Source organism: Manis pentadactyla, chromosome 3 (assembly GCF_030020395.1).
Source record: "Manis pentadactyla isolate mManPen7 chromosome 3, mManPen7.hap1, whole genome shotgun sequence".
Taxonomy (NCBI): Eukaryota; Metazoa; Chordata; class Mammalia; order Pholidota; family Manidae; genus Manis; species Manis pentadactyla.
In genome coordinates this window covers 171,816,273-171,836,524 of record NC_080021.1, presented here as the reverse complement: position 1 = coordinate 171,836,524, position 20,252 = coordinate 171,816,273, and the positions used below count along the sequence as shown (strand labels likewise).

General features: G+C 41.1%; 1 protein-coding gene across 5 annotated transcripts in view; it reads right to left on the bottom strand.

Annotated features, from left to right (window-relative positions):
• The window catches only part of ADAMTSL1 (ADAMTS like 1), an 859,402-nt gene that overhangs the window by 142,987 nt on the left and 696,163 nt on the right, over positions 1 to 20,252 (bottom strand). The gene's annotated exons all lie outside the window — the stretch shown is intronic.

Genomic DNA, 20,252 nt, shown 5'->3' with positions numbered 1-20,252 from the left:
CAACATTTGGGGACGGTTGAAGAGATACATAAATAAATACATGAAGGATAATGGGAACCAGATTCCTTATTGTCAGAGAGGGAGTTACAAATACAGAAAGTAGGGAGACTAGAATAAGCCTTGTGAAACTGGACTGATATAAAGTGTGAACTCATGCTTTTTAATAGACAGAAAATCTAGATAGACAGATGTATCAACAGATATAATTAACTATGTATAGATATACAGATAGGTACACAATATTTCTTAGTTCTCTCTGCTGAGAGGCCTGGACACAATGACATCTGAGTACCATTGAGCACATCAAGTACCCAGATCTTGGGTTCTAAATACTATTCTCCACTAAGGAAACAGTTCCTACAGAAATGACTCAGGTGGGGACAGTGAAAATGAAAAGTGGAGCCAAGATGGCGGCGTGAGTAGGGCAGCGTCCCCAAACCATATATATTTTTGAAAATACAACAAATACAACTATGCCTAACAGAGAGACCAGAGGATACAGTACAACAGCCAGGCTACATCTACATCTGCGAGAACTCAGCATCTCACAAAGGCGGTAAGATACAAATCCGCAACCCGGCAGGAACTGAGAACTCCCCCCACCCCAGATCACTGGTAGGAGGAAAGGAGTCACAGTGGGGAGGGAGTGGAAGCACAGGACTGCTAATAACCAGCCCTAGTAATCTGCACTGGGAGCACAGACACACATTGCATGGTGTACTGGATATTAGAGAAACGGAAAAGTAAAATCTACAAGTGGGCCCCTGCAGCCGGCTCCCCTGGGACAAAAGAAAAGCGAGTGCTTCTCAAAAGTCTTAAAGGGACAGGGGCTTAACAGCTGGACAGAATCATCCTGGCACACTCAGCTCAGCAGGCTGGGAATCCCAAGGAACTTAGGTGCCCTAACCTCCTGGGTGGCAACGCAGCTTTGAAGACCCTCATGGTGATAAGCAGCCTGCCATTCATTCCCCCCAGCTGGTGCTGCCCAGCCACAGGGGTGTAGCAGCCAGAGAGCAGCTCCACCCACAGCAACCACCCAGAGTATCCTCCCAGCAGGCAGCTACCCAGGATAGACCCAGAGGCTGCTGGTGTGCAGCTGCCTGGCACAGACAAAGGAAGCTGGGGCAAGGCGTGAAGGGGTGCTGTTCTCACAGGAGAGCACAACCGGGGCACCTGCCACTCCCTGCAGGGCTCTGGGCTACCTCGAGGGCCACCCCACCCACGGCAGCTCAGGGAATTAACCTGGAGGCTGCTCCTGGTGTGCGGGTAACTGACACAGGCAGCTGAGAAGGGCAAGATGACCAGCAAGCAGGAAGGGACTTTGTTCTCCCAGCTGACACATGCACCACCTGCCTATGACTACCTCTATCACCATGAATAGGCAGAAGAATTTGGTTCAGTCAAGAATCACCCAGATAACCTCCAAGAGAGGGCCTGGGGAGATAGATAAAACCAATCTTCCTGAAAAACAATTCAAAATAAAGGTCATAACCATACTGATGGACCTGCAGAGAAATATGCAAGAGTTAAGGGATGAAGTCAGGAGGGAGATTACAGAAATGAAACAATCTCTGAAAGGACTTAAGAGCAGACTGGATGAGGTGAAAGAGACTGTTAATAGAATAGAAATCAGAGAACAGGAATACAGAGAAGCTGAGGCAGAGAGAGATAAAAGGATCTCCAGAAATGAAACAATATTAAGAGAACTGCATGACCAATCAAAATGGAATGATATTTGCATTACAGGTGTACCAGAAGAAGAAGGGAGAGAAAAAGGGATAGAAAGTGTCTTTGAAGAAATAATTGCTAAAAACTTCCCAAAACTGGGGGAGGAAATAGTCTCTCAGACCATGGAAGCCCACAGATCTCCCAACACAAGTGACCCAAGGAAGACAACACCAATCATATAATAATTAAAATGGCAAAGATAAAAAACAAGGACAGAGTATTAAAGGCAGCCAGAGAGAGAAAAAAGATTACCTATAAAGGAAAACCCATCAGGCTATCATCAGACTTCTCAACAGAAACCTTACAGTTCAGAAGAGAATGGCATGATATATTTAATGCAATGAAACAGAAGGGCCTTGAACCAAGAATACTGTATCCAGCATGATTATCATTTAAATATGAAGGAGGGATTAAACAATTCCCAGAGAAGCCAAAGTTGTGGGAATTTGCCTCCCACAAACCACCTCTACAGGGTATTTTAAAGGAACTGCTCTAGATGGAAGCACTCCTAAAGCTAAATAGATGTCACCAGAGAAAATAAAATCACACCAAAGAAAGCAGACCGACCAAATACTAAATAAAGGCAAAAAATAAAATGTCCACAAAAGCCATCAAAGGAAACACAAAAGAGTACAGAATGAAACACCTAACATATAAAGAATGGAGGAGGAAGAATAAGAAGGGAGAAAAATAAAGAATCATCAGACTGTGTGTATAACAGCTTAATAAGAGAGGTAAGTTAGACAGTTACATAGTAAAGAAGCTACCCTTGAACCTTTGGTGACAATGAATGCAAAGCCTGCATTGGCAATAAGCACATATCTTTCGATAATTACCCTAAATGTAAATGGACTGAATGCATCAATCAAAAGACACAGAGTAACAGAATGGATAAAAAACAAGACCCATCTATATGCTGCTTACAAGAGACTCACCTCAAATCCAAAGACATGTACAGACTAAAAGTCAAGGGATGGAAAAACATATTCCATGCAAACAACAGAGTGAAAAAAACAGGTGTTGCAGTACTTGTATCAGACGAAATAGACTTCAAAATAAAGAAAGTAACAAGAGATAAAGAAGGACATTACATAATGATAAAGGGTTCAGTCCAACAAGAGGATATAACCATTATATATATATATATATATATGCACCCAATACAGGAGCACCAACATATGTGAGACAAATACTAACAGAACTAAAGGAGGAAATAGAATGCAATGCATTCATTTTAGGAGACTTCAACACACCACTCACTCCAAAGGACAGATCCACCAGACAGAAAATAAGTAAGGACACAGAGGCACTGAACAACACACTAGAACAGATGGACCTAATAGACATCTACAGAACTCTACACCCAAAAGCAACAGGATACACATTCTTCTCAAGTGCACATGGAACATTCTCCAGAATAGACCACATACTAGGCCACAAAAAGCCTCAGTAAATTAAAAAAGATTGAAATTCTACCAACAAACTTCTCAGAACACAAAGGTATAAAACTAGAAATAAATTGTACAAAGGAAACAAAAAGGCTCGCAAACACATGGAGGCTTAACAACATGCTCTTAAATAATCAATGCATCAACGATGAAATTAAAATGGAGATCAAACAATATATGGAGACAAATGATAACAATAGCAGAAAGCTCCAAATTCTGTGGGACACAGAGAAGGCAGTTCTAAGAGGAAAGTATACAGCAATCCAGGCATATTTAAAGTAGGAAGAACAATCACAAATGAATAGTCTAAAGTCACAATTTTTGAAACTAGAGGAAAAAGAACAAATGAGGCCATAAGTCAGCAGAAGGAGGGACATAATAAAGATCAGAGAAGAAATAAATAAAATTGAGAAGAATAAAATAGAAAAAAATCAATGAAACCAAGAGCTGGTTCTCTGAGAAAATAAACAAAATAGATAAGCCCCCTAGCCAGATTTCTTAAGAGAAAAAGAGAATCTACACACATAAACAGAATCAGAAATGAGAAATGAAAAATCACAACAGACCCCACAGAAATACAAAGAATTATTAGAGATGACTAAGAAAATCTATATGCTAACAAGCTGGAAAACCTAGAAGAAATGGACAACTTCCTAGAAAAATACAACCTTCCAAGACTGACCAAGGAAGAAACAGAAAATCTAAACAGACCAATTACCAGCAACAAAATTGAATCGGTAATCAAAAAAGTACCCAAGAACAAAACTCCCAGGCCAGATGGATTCACTACTGAATTTAACAGACATATAAAGAAGACATAATATCCGTTCTTCTTAAAGTTTTCCAAAAAATACAAAAGGAGGGAATACTTCCAAACTCATTCTATGAAGCCAGCATCACTCTAATACCAAAACCAGGCAAAGACCCTACCAAAAAAGAAAATTACAGACCAATATCCCTGATAAACATAGATGAAAAAATACTCAACAAAATATTAGCAAACCAAATTCAAAAATACATCAAGAGGATCATACACTATGATCAAGTGGGATTCATCTCAGCGATTCATGGATGGTACAACATTAGAAAATCCATCAACATCATCCACCACATAAACAAAAAGAAGGACAAAAATCACGTGATCATCTCCATAGACGCTGAAAAAACATTCAACAAAATTCAACATCCATTCATGATAAAAACTCTCAACAAAATGGGTATAGAGGGCAAGAACCTCAAGATAATAAAGGCCATATATAACAAATCCATAGCCAACATCATACTTAACAGCAAGAAGCTGAAAGCTTTTCCTCTAGGATTGGGAACAAGACAGGGATACCTACTCTCCCCATTGTTATTCAGCATAGTACTGGAGGTCCTAGCCACGGCAATCAGACAAAACAAATAGATACAAGGCATCCAGACTGGTAAAGAAGAAGTTAAACTGTCACTATTTGCAGAAGACATGATATTGTACATAAAAGACTCCACCTCAAAACTACTAGAACTAATATCTGAATCCAGCAAAGTTGCAGGAGACAAAATTAATACACATAAATCTGTTGCTTTCCTATACACTAACAATGAACTAGCAGAAAGAGAAATCAGGAAACAATTCCATTCACAATTGCATCAAAAAGAATAAAATACCTAGGAATAAACCTAACCAAGGAAGTGAAAGACCTATACCCTGAAAACGACAAGACACTCTTAAGGGAAATTAAAGAGGACAGTAACAAATGGAAACTCATCCCATGTTCTTGGGTTGGAAGAATTAATATTATCAAAATGGTCATCCTGCCTAAAGCAATCTACAGATTCAATGCAATCCCTATTAAAATACCAACAGCATTCTTCAGTGAACTGGAACAAATAGTTTTAAAATTCATATGGAACCACAAAAGACCCTGAATAGCCAAAGCAATCCTGAGAAGGAAGAATAAAGTAGGAGAGATCTTGCTTTCCAACTTCAAGCTCTAGTACAAAGCCACAGTAATCAAGACAATTTGAAATTTGGTACTGGCACAAGAATAGACCCACAGACCAGTGGAACAGAATAGAGAGTCCACATATTAACCCAAACATATATGGTCAATTAATATATGATAAAGGAGCATCGGAAATGACAGCCTCTTGAACAGCTGGTGTTGGCAATACCGGACAGCTACATGTAAGAGAATGAAACTGGACCATTGTCTAACTCCATACCCAAAAGTAAATTCGAAACAGATCAAAGACCTGAATATAAGTTATAAAACCATAAAACTCTTAGAAAAAAACATAGGCAAAAATCTCTTGGACATAAACATGAGCAACTTCTTCATGAACATATCTCCCCAGGCAAGGGAAGCAAAAGCAAAAATGAACAAGTGGGACTGTATCAAGCTGAAAAACTTCTGTACAGCAAAGGACACCATCAATAGAACAAAAAGGCATCCTACAGTATGGGAGAATATATTCATAAATGACATATCTGATAAAGGCTTGACATCCAAAATATATAAAGAGCTCATGCACCTCAACAAACAAAAAGCAAATAATTAAATTAAAAAATGGGCACAGGATCTGAACAGACACTTCTCCAAAGAAGAAATTCAGATGGCCAACAGAAACATGAAAAGATGCTCCACATTGCTAGTCATCAGAGAAATGCAAATTAAAACCACAATGAGATATCACCTCACATCAGTAAGGATAGCCACCACCCAAAAGACAAACAACAACAAATGTTGGCGAGGTTGTGGAGAAAGGGGAACCCTCCTACACTGCTGGTGGGAATGTAAATTAGTTCAACCATTGTGGAAAGCAGTAAGGAGGTCCCTCAAAAAACTAAAAACAGAAATAACATTTGACCCAGGAATTCCACTCCTAGGAATTTACCCTTAAGAATGCAACAGCCTAGTTTGAAAAAGACAAATGCACCCATATGTTTATCGCAGCACTATTTACATTAGCCAAGAAATGGAAGCAACCTAAGTGCCCATCAGTAGATGAATGGATACAGAAGATGTGGTGCATATACACAACGGAATACTCAGCCATAAGAAGAAAACAAATCCTACCATTTGCAACAACATGGATGGAGCTAGAGGGTATTATGCTCAGTGAAATAACCCAGGCAGAAAAAGACAAGTATCATATCAAATGATTTCACTCATCTGTGGATTATAAGAACAAAGAAAAAAACTGAAGGAACAAAACAGCAGCAGAAACACAGAACCCAAGAATGGACTAACAGTTACCAAAGGGAAAGGGACCAGGGAGGATGGGTGGGAAGGGAGGGAGTAGTGGAAAAAAGAATAGGAGAGTGTTACCATTAGCAGATATATGTAGAGAGGGGACACAGGGAGGGCTGTACAACACAGAGAAGACAAGTAGTGATTTTACAGCATCTTACTATGCTGATGGACAGTGACTGTAATGGGGTATGGTGGGGGGGACTTTGTGATGGGGCGAGTCTAGTAAACATAATGTTCCTCATGTAATTGTAGATTAATGATATAAAAAAAAACAAAACAGAAAAGTGGGCTTAGAACTGGGAAGTGCTTAAAAAATGATAGAGTATATGTCAGAAGGACACAGGGTCCAATTTGAAGGTGCGTCCACTGGCCATGTCTAGGACTATTTCACAGAAAGGGATTTTAACCCAGAAAGTAAAATTAAACAAATGAATAAATAAGAAGATCAATCTCTACCCTACAGGAGAATGCCTATTTATAACCTAGGAGGAATGACAGAATTTAGAAAGTCACTATTTGTCAACTACAGTTTAGGAACCAAGGGCAGGCTGCCCCAAGATGTGTCATTGTGACATGCAGATTATTCCAGAGTTGGGAACAATCAAGGCCCAAAAGACTCAGAAAGATATTTTGACCTCCCACCCCACAACTGCATAAAAAGAATGTAGATGGAGGAAGTATTTCCGGAGGAGAGCTTGCACCCGAGGGATATCACCCTAGGCAGCTGTATTACAGGGTGAGCTAGGTGACGTAGGCAGGGAGGGATGTGGCTGAGTCTGTTAAAACTCCTCTTTGTGCCCCTCATTATTTCTGTGGGGCCATCAAACCAAAATTTTGTTTCTCAAACATTTACACTTTCCATATTTCTGTGAATTACTTCCCTTTCCCTTTGAAGTCTCAGACCTCTGCCCCTTCTCCTGGGTTCAGGATGGCATATAGACCTCATTTTCCCTGACTGTCTTTGGAACTCATATCTATGGCTTCCCCATACATACATAATTAAGCTTTGTTTTTCTTCTCCTGTTAATTTTTCTTGTGTCAGTTTGGTTTTTAAACCAGCTAGAAGAACCTCAAGGGGTAGAGGAAATTTCTTCCTCTCCCACAACAGTAATAATTATTGATTCAAGCAAGAATCATCTATAAATAATAGGTGAAAAGTTGATGAGGAAGGAACAGGGTATTTCCTTAGCCTCAGATTATCTACCTATAACAATACTTTTTTGTTCCTATTAACTGCAGCATGCTTGTTAATTTTACAGTGGAAAACCTTACTGACATCATCTTAACCGAGTAATGAGTTAACATCACTGGTTACGAGTGGGACACAACATCAATTCATCGTCTCCAGATACAAGGGACTAAGAACTACACAGTATACCTTGGTGGCATTTCTGTCAAAAATCCAAAAATCATAAGGAAATAAAGTCAATCTACAAGGAGTGACATTTTACAAACAGGCCTGTACTCTTCAAAGGAAAAAAAGGGATATGAAAGACAAGGAAAGACTGTCCCATATGAAAGGAATCTAAAAAGAAATGACAACCAAATGCAACATGTATCCTAGACTAGATCTGGACTTAAAAAGGACATTGTTGGAACAATTGGCAAAATTTGAATGGATGTGATGGTGATACTGAATTAATGTCATTTCTTGATTTTGTTAGTTACACTATGGTTATTTTCAAGAGCATTCTTGAACTTAGGTAATAAACACAGAAGTGTTAAGACACAATGGAATTATTGAATCACCTGAAATTATTCTCAAATGGTCCCAAAATGTTAAGAACCCTGGAATGGAGGGGACAGGTATAAGCAAGCTCTGTGTACTATTTTGCAACATTTTTTTAAAGCTGAAATTATTCCAAAATAAAGGCTTTTAAAAAAAAAATATCCATTGGTTTCCTGATACCCACAAGCTAAGGTTTAAATCCTTGGCTTGTTTCTAATGTGCTTCACAAAGAAGTCTGAACGTATCTTCTGGTTTCATCTCAGGTCACCGCTATAGTCAGTTTTGCCAAGTACCCAGCAGAGTACCCGTCTCCTCTGGCTGGCCAACTCCTCGGCCTCTCAGGCCAGATCCTTAACACCACTCCCCTCCCTGAACACTTCTGATAGCCCTCCCACGAGGCCGGGCTAGACTTTCTCTCTGCAGCAGGCTACTCTCTCTTCCCTCCTAATGGCAGCAAGCTCACCTTCATTACACTGTGGTTGTTAGTCTATCTGTTTCACTGGACTGTGCACTGCAACACCTACCACAATGTCTGGCACATCACAGATGCCCAGGGAGTGTAACGGAGCAGAGCATGGGCTGCAGCACTGGATTATCTGTGACTGGACTGTCCCCTACCACCGTCTAACTGCATAATCCTGGGCAAGTTACTTAGCAATTGACTCATATTTAAAAAGGGAATAACAGCAATATCCACTTCAAAGGGTACTTAGGATGTTTAAATAGGAACATCTATTTAAAGGGCTTAAGCACAGTGCCTGGCACAGATTAAGGGCTCTATAAACACTAACTAATGCAGACTGTTACTACTAGGTGCTCAGTAAATATTTGTTTTCATGCATGGATGACTGTTGCGAGGATGAAGGTTAAATGAGTAGACTGAGAATTTTTCCTGGAGTGAGTCAGACAAAGTGTCCATCAGTTATGGAGGCTGAGGAAAAGGACATCTGTGACCTGCCCACATTAACTTATCATTTAAGCATCCATGGCTCAGCCCTGTGACAGACACTGAAACGGGAAACGTGCTCACCACCTTCGACCTGGGGAGAATGCATGAACGCCCAGGAGACGTGGCAAGCGATGTCAGGTCATAGTAATGAGCTAACTGTTAAATTATTTGGCTGAACCATGAGTACTGCAGAATTTCAGAAGACAGGCAGTGCAGTGCCTATAACCACTTGCATTTATGTGACTGCAATTCACCAGGTCGTTCATCTACGCTATCTTCTTGGATCCTCCTAACCCTGAAGTAAGCAAAGCAGGCATTCCTATCTCCCTGTTACAGGCAAGCAAGCAGAGGTTCAGAGAAACAAGTGATTTCCCCAAAGTTGGGAAGGGAACTCAGGTGACCCCTTCTACTCTGTTAAGCCACTAAGGATGGAGAAGGGAAACATGAAGGTTCACAGAGGGGAAGACAGACAGAATTAGAAAGGCAGCTACTCCATAGCAGATGGGTTTGCTACCCTCACATACAACCTGTATATTAAGAAAACTCAAGGGGCCTAGGAAAAACAAATGAAAAGATCAAAGGAAACATTATACATTACAGAAAAAATAAGTTTGAAGGCCAAAAATTAACCAAAAGCACATACAATAACTAGCACCAGGAGAATCAGAGCTCTCTATTAAAGAGTAGCTTGCAAGGCTCAGAAACAGAAGATAGAACCATGCTTCTCTTGGAAGTCAGCTGGCTTCACATGAGGTTTGGCTCCATGAAATATATTTACAGTTACAATACTAAACACCTGAGATGTCAAAGCACTCATTTTCACTGGAGAACAGTGTGGCCAGAAGTGACTGTTTTAACCACACATTTCTAAATGAAAAAGTAAATTAAGGTTACCAACACTGCAAATGACTCCTGTCAAGTCTTCTCTGCTTTAAAAAGATTAATGAATAGATCTTGAAAAAAAAAAGGCACTTGCAGCAAATACATTTACTATCTTATTGCAAGCTTCTCATTTGCTGTAAGCCTACTTCCTTCACAAAGCATATCAAACAGCAGGGTGGCACCAAACCAGGCCCAGTTGTAAAGAGTATCTTCAGCCTCCCCTCCTACGCCCCTTAAGATTTTCTATGACATTCCCTTGTCCAAAAAATACCCACGGGCCTGTCTACCTACATGCAGCTTGACTTAATTAAAACTTCTAAATTCTGCTTCACATTCTCTGATCACCTTGTCTTCATTAGTACATTAAAATGAGAGAGAATTTCTGCTGCCTGTGATAATTCAGATATTGTTTTCTGATAAACAGATTAGTAGGTTCAATGACCTGCAAGATCACTTTTGCCCTCAGCAGTTCGAGATTTTAGTTGGTTACTTAGAATTCTAGAGGGAAATTTCCTTTTAAAAATAGTTGTTGCCGTTGTGGTCCAGATCAAAGAAGGAGTTACTCTGATCATAAACACAAGTGGCATCTGTTGTTTTCCTTTTTCTCCTAACCATCTTTTGTTTTTTATTCCAGTTTTTCTCTGTATCATTTTACTTGACTAGCATCCTCATTGCTTGTCTTCCATGAAATGAGCTCTTTTCTTTTCCAGAATTACCTCCCTCAAATGGACTGAGTGCCAGGCTTGACCATTTGTTGGGTTTTCAACATACCATTTTTCTTTTTCACATCTGCGAATTTACTTCCAACTTCTCCTGCCTAGAATGCTCTCCATGTTCCTCCCTCAAGGTCTGATTCAAGCCCTTCATCTGGGAAGGTTCCCTCACGATCCCAACTCATTATCAACCACACCGTCTTTGCAGTCCTATTAAAATCACTATCACTTGGCCCTTGTTTGAATTGTACAATGCTGACCACATAGCTGTCCAAAGCCAGCTAGACTATCTTATTTACACAATTCTATTTGCTTCAGTATTTTTCTCTAGCTATCATCCCAAGTAGAATATAAGGCTTTTAAGATTTGGGAGCAAACATTTTGGGGTTAAAGGAATTGTCAAGCATCTATCAAATCAAGAGCTCTATCCATTGGGTGATTTGCAGGTGTTATTTCTCACTCAAACACTCTCCCTGCAATGGGCTAAAAATGTCCTCCTCCCCAAAAGATATGTTGAATTCCTAACTGCCAATTCCTCAGAATGTGATCTGCTTTGGAAAGAAGGCTTTGTAGAGATAATCAAGTTAAGGTGAGGTCATTAGGGTGAGTCCAAATCCAATATGACAGGTGTCCTTATTCAAGAGAGGATATTTGGACACAGACACAGAGAGGGAAAATGACCACATAAAGACCAGGGATTAGAGGGATACATCTCTAAGCCAATGAACACCAAAGACTGCCCAAACTACCTGAAGCTGGAAAGAGGCAAGGAGGGATCTCTCCCCTACAGGTTTTAGCAAGAGTGTGGCCCTGCCAACACCTTGGTTTCAGGCTTTTATCTTTCAGAACTGTGAGATAATAAATGTCTGCTATTCTGTGATATCCAGTTTGTGGCACTTTGTTAGAGTAGTCCTAGCAAACCAATACACACCCTTGAGTTCGTTCTCTTGAGCTGTTTTTAATGTGTAATGCATTCATTTATGTTGTAGGCAAAAACCTTTTCAGACATTTGTACTCATGTGTTTTCTCTGTAAGTGAAATGCCTGGGAAAGTCAGTCGTTCATGCCAGGATCTGCAGATATGACTCTACTACCTCCTGCAAAATTCTGCCTCCTCCTTTTTTTCATCATTGATTGTTTTGTGCAGTCTTTTAGACTTAATTTTTACTTCTACCCAGGAATTTGGCCATTCATATATGTATGTGTGCCTACAGCCATGCATTCATTTATTGAAGACCTACTATGCAACATACATTATGTCGAATGATGGGGACACAGAGATTTTAAAAAATTCTTGATCTTAAGGGCTTTCACAGACAACCACAAGGCACCATAACATGTGCAATTCATTCAACTAGTATTGTGGCTAGACTCCATGTGTATGAACAGAAAAGTAAACAAGACAGACATAGACCCTATTTCCATGGGGCTCAGAGTTTAGTCTATGAGACAGATAAGTCCGAGGGGTTCGGGAAGCCCTCCGGAGAGTCAGGAGGGAAGAGGGAGTCATGGGAGCTTCCTGGAGCTGGTGATCTCTGGGCTGAGTCTTGAAGGGTGAGTAGGAGGTGGCCAGGCAAAGGCAGAAGTAAAGAAAAGGTATTCCAGGCAGAATGAGGTGTAAGGAAGCAGGATGCATTTGGAGCACTCTAATTCTCTATTTCCATCTTGGGGCTACAAAGAATACTGAACTGAAAGCTCAGTAAGTCCTTAGAAAACTCTAGTCTCTGTCTTTGGTGTAATCATGGGGTGGGTAAGGGAGCCTGGGACTCAGAGGCACTGTGGGCAGCCAAAGCCTCAGGACATAGCTCACTGCAGGTCTAACTCCTGGCCTCTGGGACACACTGTGTGCTCCCTGCCCCAGCTGCTGAGTGCTGGGTGCCCACATGTCCCTTTCTGTCCATTCCAGGGGTGTCAGGCCTGGGTGAGGATTCCAGCAGGCCCCTGACACAGGGTGACTTGGTGCTTTAAACGGGCCCTCCATTGTGTTTAGTCAGACCATAAATTCAATTAAAACCCAGCGTGGCAGAGGAAAACAAAAGATAGAGCCATTTCCCCTGGAGAGGGTTCCCTGTCTCAGTGTCCAGAGTACGCATGCACGCACACACACACACACACACACACAGCTACAGTCAGCACTTGCTCTTCGCAGATCAGGAATTTTTCTATTCCCACAGATGTTCTATCCACAGGACGTGGAGAGCAGGAGCCCAGGCCCTCCCAAGCCCTGAAGGGTGTTTACTTGAGCAGGAAGAGTGAGGCCTTTCACAAATGTTTTCATATTTGACCACACAAAAATGACTGACAATTATTTTTCAAGTTAGGTTCAAAGATCTCTTCAAGTAGAATGTATGTTTTACGCTTTGATGTTTTGTTATCTTGGGGTGGGTTAAGGGATTATTATTATCAGGCTAAAGTCAGAATAAATTCAAATCCTCATGGTAGGATTTATATTGACTTATTAAATCCCTCATTTGTTTTTGATTATCCATGATGCTCGTTTATTGCTCATATTGTTATTCCTGGGATCTGAATAGCACTGATGAGTTAAATGCCCTAAATCCCTGAGTTATGTTCATCAAGCAGGAGACACAGGAGCATGACATCAAAGAATCACAATGAACCAAACTTTGATTCCAGCTGAACAGGGTTGGGATCTACTTCCACTTGTGTTGTAACCTTGGACAAGTTACCCACTTTGAATGTCAACTTCTTTACCAGAAAATGGGACAACTACAATAATAGCTTCCAATAGCAATGGGATGCTTGTTAGGTGCTAAGTTCTATTGTAAGAACTTTAAATGTACTAATTGACTTAATCCCCATGGCCACCTAAGAAACAGGTAGCATTATTATGCCATTTTATATATGGGTGAACTGAAGTAGTGTGATCAAGGTCTCATATCTAGCCAGTGAGAGATCCAGGATTCAATCCTAAGTCGTCTGCCTCCTGAGCTCTGACCTGCTGGCCTCTGGCTTGCACAGGTGCTGGAGCAAAATACCACATGGTAGCTGCCATCATCAGAACTGTGGCCATTGTTGTGACAATATTATCTCTCATACACAAGAGAGTTGAATAAGAAGAATGGGTTCCTTTTCTTGTTATAGTTGTTGCCTGTTGGTGGCTCCTTGGAATTATTGCCATTACTACACCCAAACTGGAGGAACTATTTTGCTATTCAATTTCACTTGCTTTGTCCCACACTTACAATAATTAACAGTTCAGCTTCATGCAGCCCAACATTCCCCAGGCCACAGAGAACTTTCTAGCTGCCCTCTTACCCTCAGAGCATAGTATCCATTTCTCCAGTTAGAAAAAGAGAAAGAGTGGGGCAACCCAGTAACTAAATTCTGAATGAGAATTGGAATCCGTATGACTGCCAAAAAAACCCCATGGAGAGGGTTTCTACTCCCTGCCACATGGAGGTCAAGTGAACTCTGAGTTCTTGACTATCATTCACTCATATTAAATAACTAGAAAAATCCTCATGCCCTACAAATGTGGCTATTTTCTTTCTTTCCCTTTTATGTCCCACTTGACCTTTTACCCTCTACTCTTCACTCTCAAAAAGTAAAGAATTTTTAAAAATAAATATGCATATCTTCAGAAAGATAAAAGATTTCTACCTGGGGCAACTGGTATCTTTTTAATATGTCAAATATTCAATCAGATTCTATTGTGTTAATGAGGTGGTGAGAAAGAATAAAAACTTCTTTCAGTAGTTTGGTAAGAAAATCCTTTCTTACCCTAGTTAAGAGTATACTGTGTCCACCTATGACCAGCCGGGTCTCCTATTCTGTCACCCAATTCCAGCTCTTAGTGCATCTGCAGCCTTGGAAAACTTTTATATAGAACCCACTCTTCAAAAACTAGGCACTGACATAAGTGATAATTCAGTAATCTGCTGAGGTAGGTTTCATTTCATCCTTGCCTTACACATAATGAGCCAAGGACAGAGAGGGGTTAAGGACTTGGTCAAGGACACACAGTTGATAAGCGGCAGAGCCAGAACTTGAACTCAAGGAGTCTGGCTCTAGATCCTAAATTCCGATTCATTATGCAAGTTTTTGGAATCTACCTGTTTGTGATAAACACTGAGCTCAAAGTTGGGAAACATTTTTCAGGCTTTAGCTCAAGTTCTGCTAGCATTGGTCACTTGGGAAACTCACTTAATACCACTGGCCTCTTGTCCTTCACCGATAAATGAGAGAATTGGCCCAAATTGCATTCTGGGATTCTATAACCCCAGTCACTGAGGGAGGCTTATTTGTCAAAGTTTTAGATTCTAGACAAGTCTGTCAGCTAAGCTCCTTGCCACTTTGGCTTTTTAGAGTGTGAAGAATGAAGCCCTGTGGTATTTTGGTAGAAATGGTGCTAACAGTTCTGAGCGAGCTGACTGGGAAGTGGTAAGAATTCAATGTCCAACAAGTTCTTCCTGTGACTATAATCCTTCAACCACCAGAGGTGAAAGAATCCAGCTTCCAGTAACTGTTTTTCAAAATCATTGCCCCAACAAATAGGGATTCCCAACAGTACTTAAGGAGTATGGATTCACAGTCAAGCCTCTTGAACCATCAGCATTATCTGCCATGAGCACAGGCATGCGTGTAGGGATTCAGAGTGGAAATTCACCCTATGCTTCACCTTTTAAATTGGCTTTGCAGGTAGAGAGAGTTCTTTGTAAATAAATGGCTACATTTGATGCTCAGAAAACCCATTCATTTCAGACACTAGTTTGTCCATAGAGGAGGGTCTGGGCTCTCAAATGCAATAAGTAGCAAATAATTAAGCAATTATGAAATTGGCATGAATGTTGGGATAGGCTTACATTTAGAGTTTACCTGTGCCCAGAGAGGCAATGGAAATGGAATTTTATACATGTGAGGATCAAAAGATGTAGCAAGATATCATAACCAAGTACATATGATTTCAACATAGTCCCTTTCCATATGTCAAGGGAAAGGAATACAAGCCATAGGCCCACTTTCCAGACCTAGAGAGATACACAGCTGTGGCAAGACCACGTGTGGAGAAAAGCAGTCCATCTCTTGCCAACCTTGTTCTGTAGAATTACCTTCCTGGAGGCGTTAAGTAGGCAAGGGTGAGCTGGAAAACAACATTTTTCTTTCTAGATCAAGGGAGAGTCAATCCAGCCCACATGTGGTTTCACTTCACTCCACTGTGGGTCAGTTAGATAGTCAGCCTCCATCAAATTAAAGATGAAGTGCATGACGGTGCCCATTTTTGCATAAGGTGTTTGCAGGTGCACTTGGGACGTGCTTTCAGAAGACCTGTGGAAGTGTCGAGCAGGTAACAGAATGAAGACAAGAGAAATGGAAGCTTCCCTGGCTTCCAAACTGTCATCTTACTGTCTCTTCCAGGTGCACACAAACGGCCTATTAGTGCAAAAAAACAAAAGCTACAAAATTGAGCTTGACAGTGGGGTACATCTTGTTAGGAAGATCTGGCTCCACTATCAGCCTCTCCCTCCCATCAGAGTTCTGGCACCATTTTCCTCACAAAAGAGCATTGATAAATAGTATCTGTCTGGTTGTGGTGGGTTTTACATCAATAAATACCTTGTTCGTAACAGTTTCCTTCTGTGATTTTCCATAGCTTGATGAGGCTTGAAATTGTACAAGCTCTGGGTATTACAATCTTTGATTTTGCTGGCTTATTAGTCTAGGAAAGAAGTTGAGGCAGGAAAAGTATTGTGGGGGTGGAGTGGGCAAAACCACCCACAGAGGTTTTTTTTTTAAATTCCAGGAAATCCCCCTTGTAAATGGATCAGCAATGCAATAGCTTCATTTTCTATCATTAAGAACTTTGATGCAGTTTCTCAAAGAGCATCCTGGACATAGTCAGCAGGGATCTGCAGAGTCCTCTCACTACACTTGTAACTCTAATAAAGAAGAGGTCCACGTTTGGGTTGTGGAGTTTTACCAAGGCCAGAGTATAAATTTCCTTTTTGTTCACTCCTTACACTTCAAAACAGCTGCAGTGTCAGTTCCCAAACTGAGATTTCTCTGTAATATTGTTGCCTCTGGGAGCTGAGAAGATCTTCCAATGACATCTACACAGTAAGCAAGGATTTGGAGGGCTGATTAGAAAGCAGGGCCCTGAAAACCAACCCTCTGAAATAGCTCACATGGCAAGAGATGAAGCAGTGACTTAGAAGAAGAAAGAGGGAATAATAAGTCAGTGTTTTGTGTTTACACAACACCAAGTTTCACAGAACTCAGAGAACTTTGCAAAACTGTCTAAGCCAAGAGCTCACGACCCTGAGTTTACATCTGAGGGAAATGGCAGGGTGTTGGGGCTGTAAGAATCAGGGGTCCTTCTGTTTTCCATAATTCTTCACCTACCCGTGCTGCAAGATGCGCCACAAATACATTGCCCTCTGGATTCTTCTCTGAATCTCCTGAGCCATCAGAACTATCTGAGGGTGGCATAGTATCTTTGAGAGGACATGGAATATACAGACAAATACTCAGGCTTCAAGTTCCAACATTGCCCTTAGGGATGGAGAGCCAATAAAACTGGTAATAGATTAATTTGGCCCATTTAAAATAGTTGGCATAATCATTATTCCATTATGTGGTTCTGGGACATAAATGTTATCAGTTCCCTGGTAGTTAATGGAGAGCAATCAGAGATCCTCTTATAATTAAGCATTTTTAGGCTCATCTGGAAGACTGAAAGGTGACAGAAGGCAGGACACAAAGCTGAATTTTGAAATGCCTGAATTGGGACCTTGTTGGGAATATTACATAGTATATCCATAACATGTTTGAATTGCAATTTTATGAAAAAATACTTTGACATATATAAGAACAAGAGACTCAGCTCAGTGGTCACCTTTCCTGATCTGGATCAGGTGATTCATCTCAGCGCTCCCAGAAGACAGTCATTCATACATCTACTACAGCCCTTATGACTGTGCATTGTAATGTAATGTTTGTGCCCTGGCCTCTAAGCTGTTAGTGCCTCGAACCAGGGTCAATGTCTTAGGCTTATTCGTTTCTTCAGAGCCTAAAACACAGCAAGAATATAATAAATGTTGGCTGAACTAGGCTGGATTTTCCCTTAACCAGCAGAAAATCCCCACTCCTCAGGGACTAGAGCATATAGGAGATAATCAGGGGCCAGGCATTCTTGTCTTAGACTGGGCAGCCCCTTTAATCTGTACCAGAGCTGGTCCCTCCTCCTTCAGGACAAAAGATGAGAGCCCCAGTTCCCTAAAGGGCAGACAAGCCACCCACATCCTCCAACCAAGGCACAACTTCTTAAAGAGATACATAAAAAAAACACAGGTAATACTTGTTATTTACTGAGTGTGTAATATGAGCTAGATACCATGCAGAGCACAAAACATACATATCCTCACAACAAATATCAACAAATCAAAGATGAAGAAATTGAAGCTATGAAAAGTTAAACCCATCAGCCTAAGGCTGATGAGCAAGTGGTGGGAACTGGATTTTATCCCAGATTTGTATGACTCCCAAGCCATGCTCTTAAGGCTGGAATGAAGGAGTTAGGAGCAGTCACATACACCTTAGTGTGAATTAGGTAGTTTTGCTTTCTTAGTTGAGTTGAACTGAATGAATGGGGGAGGGAGTGGGAGAAAAGGGTTGAAAGAATTGGGGCCCTGCACAAGTGGCCATCAGGGTATTTGAGTAGTCAGACAGCAAGGTAATTAGGATTAAGTCTGGGGAAGAGAGGAAAGAGGCACTAGGAATGAAAGAAGAGAACAGCACAGAAAAGGAGGCAAAGACCCAGGGCTGCACTGGGGAAACTGGGGAAAGAGAAGAAAAAGTGTGTGTGTGTGTGTGTGTGTGTGTGTGTGTGTGTGTGTGTATGTGTGTGTGTGTGTTACATGAACAGGCCATCAGCTAAGCATAAACTAAGTCAGTGGTTGTTAGCGGTGGCAGAGCAAAGACGCACAGCCCCAAGACAGCCAGCAGTGTCTTCCAGATTTGTGGGCCCAGGCTGCACCTCCTTGGTTGACTTCATATTTCTTTATAAAAATGTTAGCTTAGGAACTGTGTGCTTTGTCCAATGACTCCATGCTGGGTTTGAAGCCATTCACTGTAGGTCTATTCAGTGTCTCTTTTCACAGGTTCATTTCCTGTGGTGAACTGGCTTTGCCCTGAGCAGAGTGGGCTCTAACTATTTGTCACTATCCCTCAAGCACTAGCTTTCATCAAAGTCTAGTTCTACCCTTGACAACTGAGAGTATGAGATGAAGATTTTCTGCTGGTGATAAAAAAAAGAAGGGCCTGTTAACTTGTTTGTGATCTTCACTAGGTCATAAGCTATTTTGGGGCTAGGAACGGCTGGTTCTTTTCACTGGGATAATTCCCGTGCTTAGAGCTGAGTGCCTAGAATAGGATGGGGGAAAGATGGATGGAGGGATGGAGGGACAGAGAGGGAAGAAGAAAAGGAGGACTTATAAATATCATTGATAGAGGCAAAGACTGAACCATAGCTCTTTAGTAATGACCTTGGAATTAAACACACCTTGTTCCAAATCTGAACCTGCCACTCACTAGTTACATGATTCCTCTAAAAACTATTTCCTCAACTGTAAAGTTAGAATAGTAAATACTCATTCAAACTGTGGAGAAGATTAAACAAAATAATGTATGTAAAGTAATGAGGACAGTGCCTGGCATATTGTAAGCTCCCAATAAATGGAAGCTACTAGGGAAATCCTGCCTTGCTGAAAGATGGCCTGTGACAGTTCGCAAGGATGTGGGGGCAACATGCCCTGGGTTAAACTTGACATCTTCTCTCCCCTTTCCTCTTACTTTCATTTCCTTCCTCTTCCCTTTCCTCCTGTCTCCCAAAAGTATTTGAGTTGACAAGTGGCTAGGAATAACATAATTATTTATAGAAGCTTCCCGATTTCTTTCTGACTTACCACAGGCTTTTCTGACCATCAGGACACAGCTGTTCATTTCTAGGACTCACACCTCACATGCCCACGGGCCTCACTTTCTTTAATCGTGTCACACAGGAGATTAACTTTTCATGAATATTTGGACTCTGTCTCTCCTTTTCCCACTTCATCACCTCACTACTGTTCTTAAAAAAAACACACCTATTAGATTAGGTGTGAAAGTCTAATGGAATAGCCCAGCAACTGCTGCCCTTTGCAGGTGTGGTGGAATCTGTGAGAACCAGCTGCTTTGCTTCCTTTTCTAGAACTTCCTAAGAGACTGCCCTGAAACTGGGTTCTACCTACACTTTCCCATTTACTCTGATCCCATACTAGCTGGATCAGGAAATTTTAGCAATAAACTGCAGTGGCCATAAAAGAACAGGAAGGTCTTCTTATACCATATGGTTTTCTGCATAGGGAACTCAGAAGGATGGTGGACCTCTATTTTTTTGAGCATCTATTATATGAGGTAGGAATTGGTTGAGTGTTTTATATACATGATCATCCTTATAATCTCCCCTCTGTGGTGTGGCCAATTTTTGTTTGTTTGTTTTACAGTTCAGGACAACTGAGTCTTAGGGAAGTTGAAATGGCCAGCATAAGACCACAAAGCAAATGAG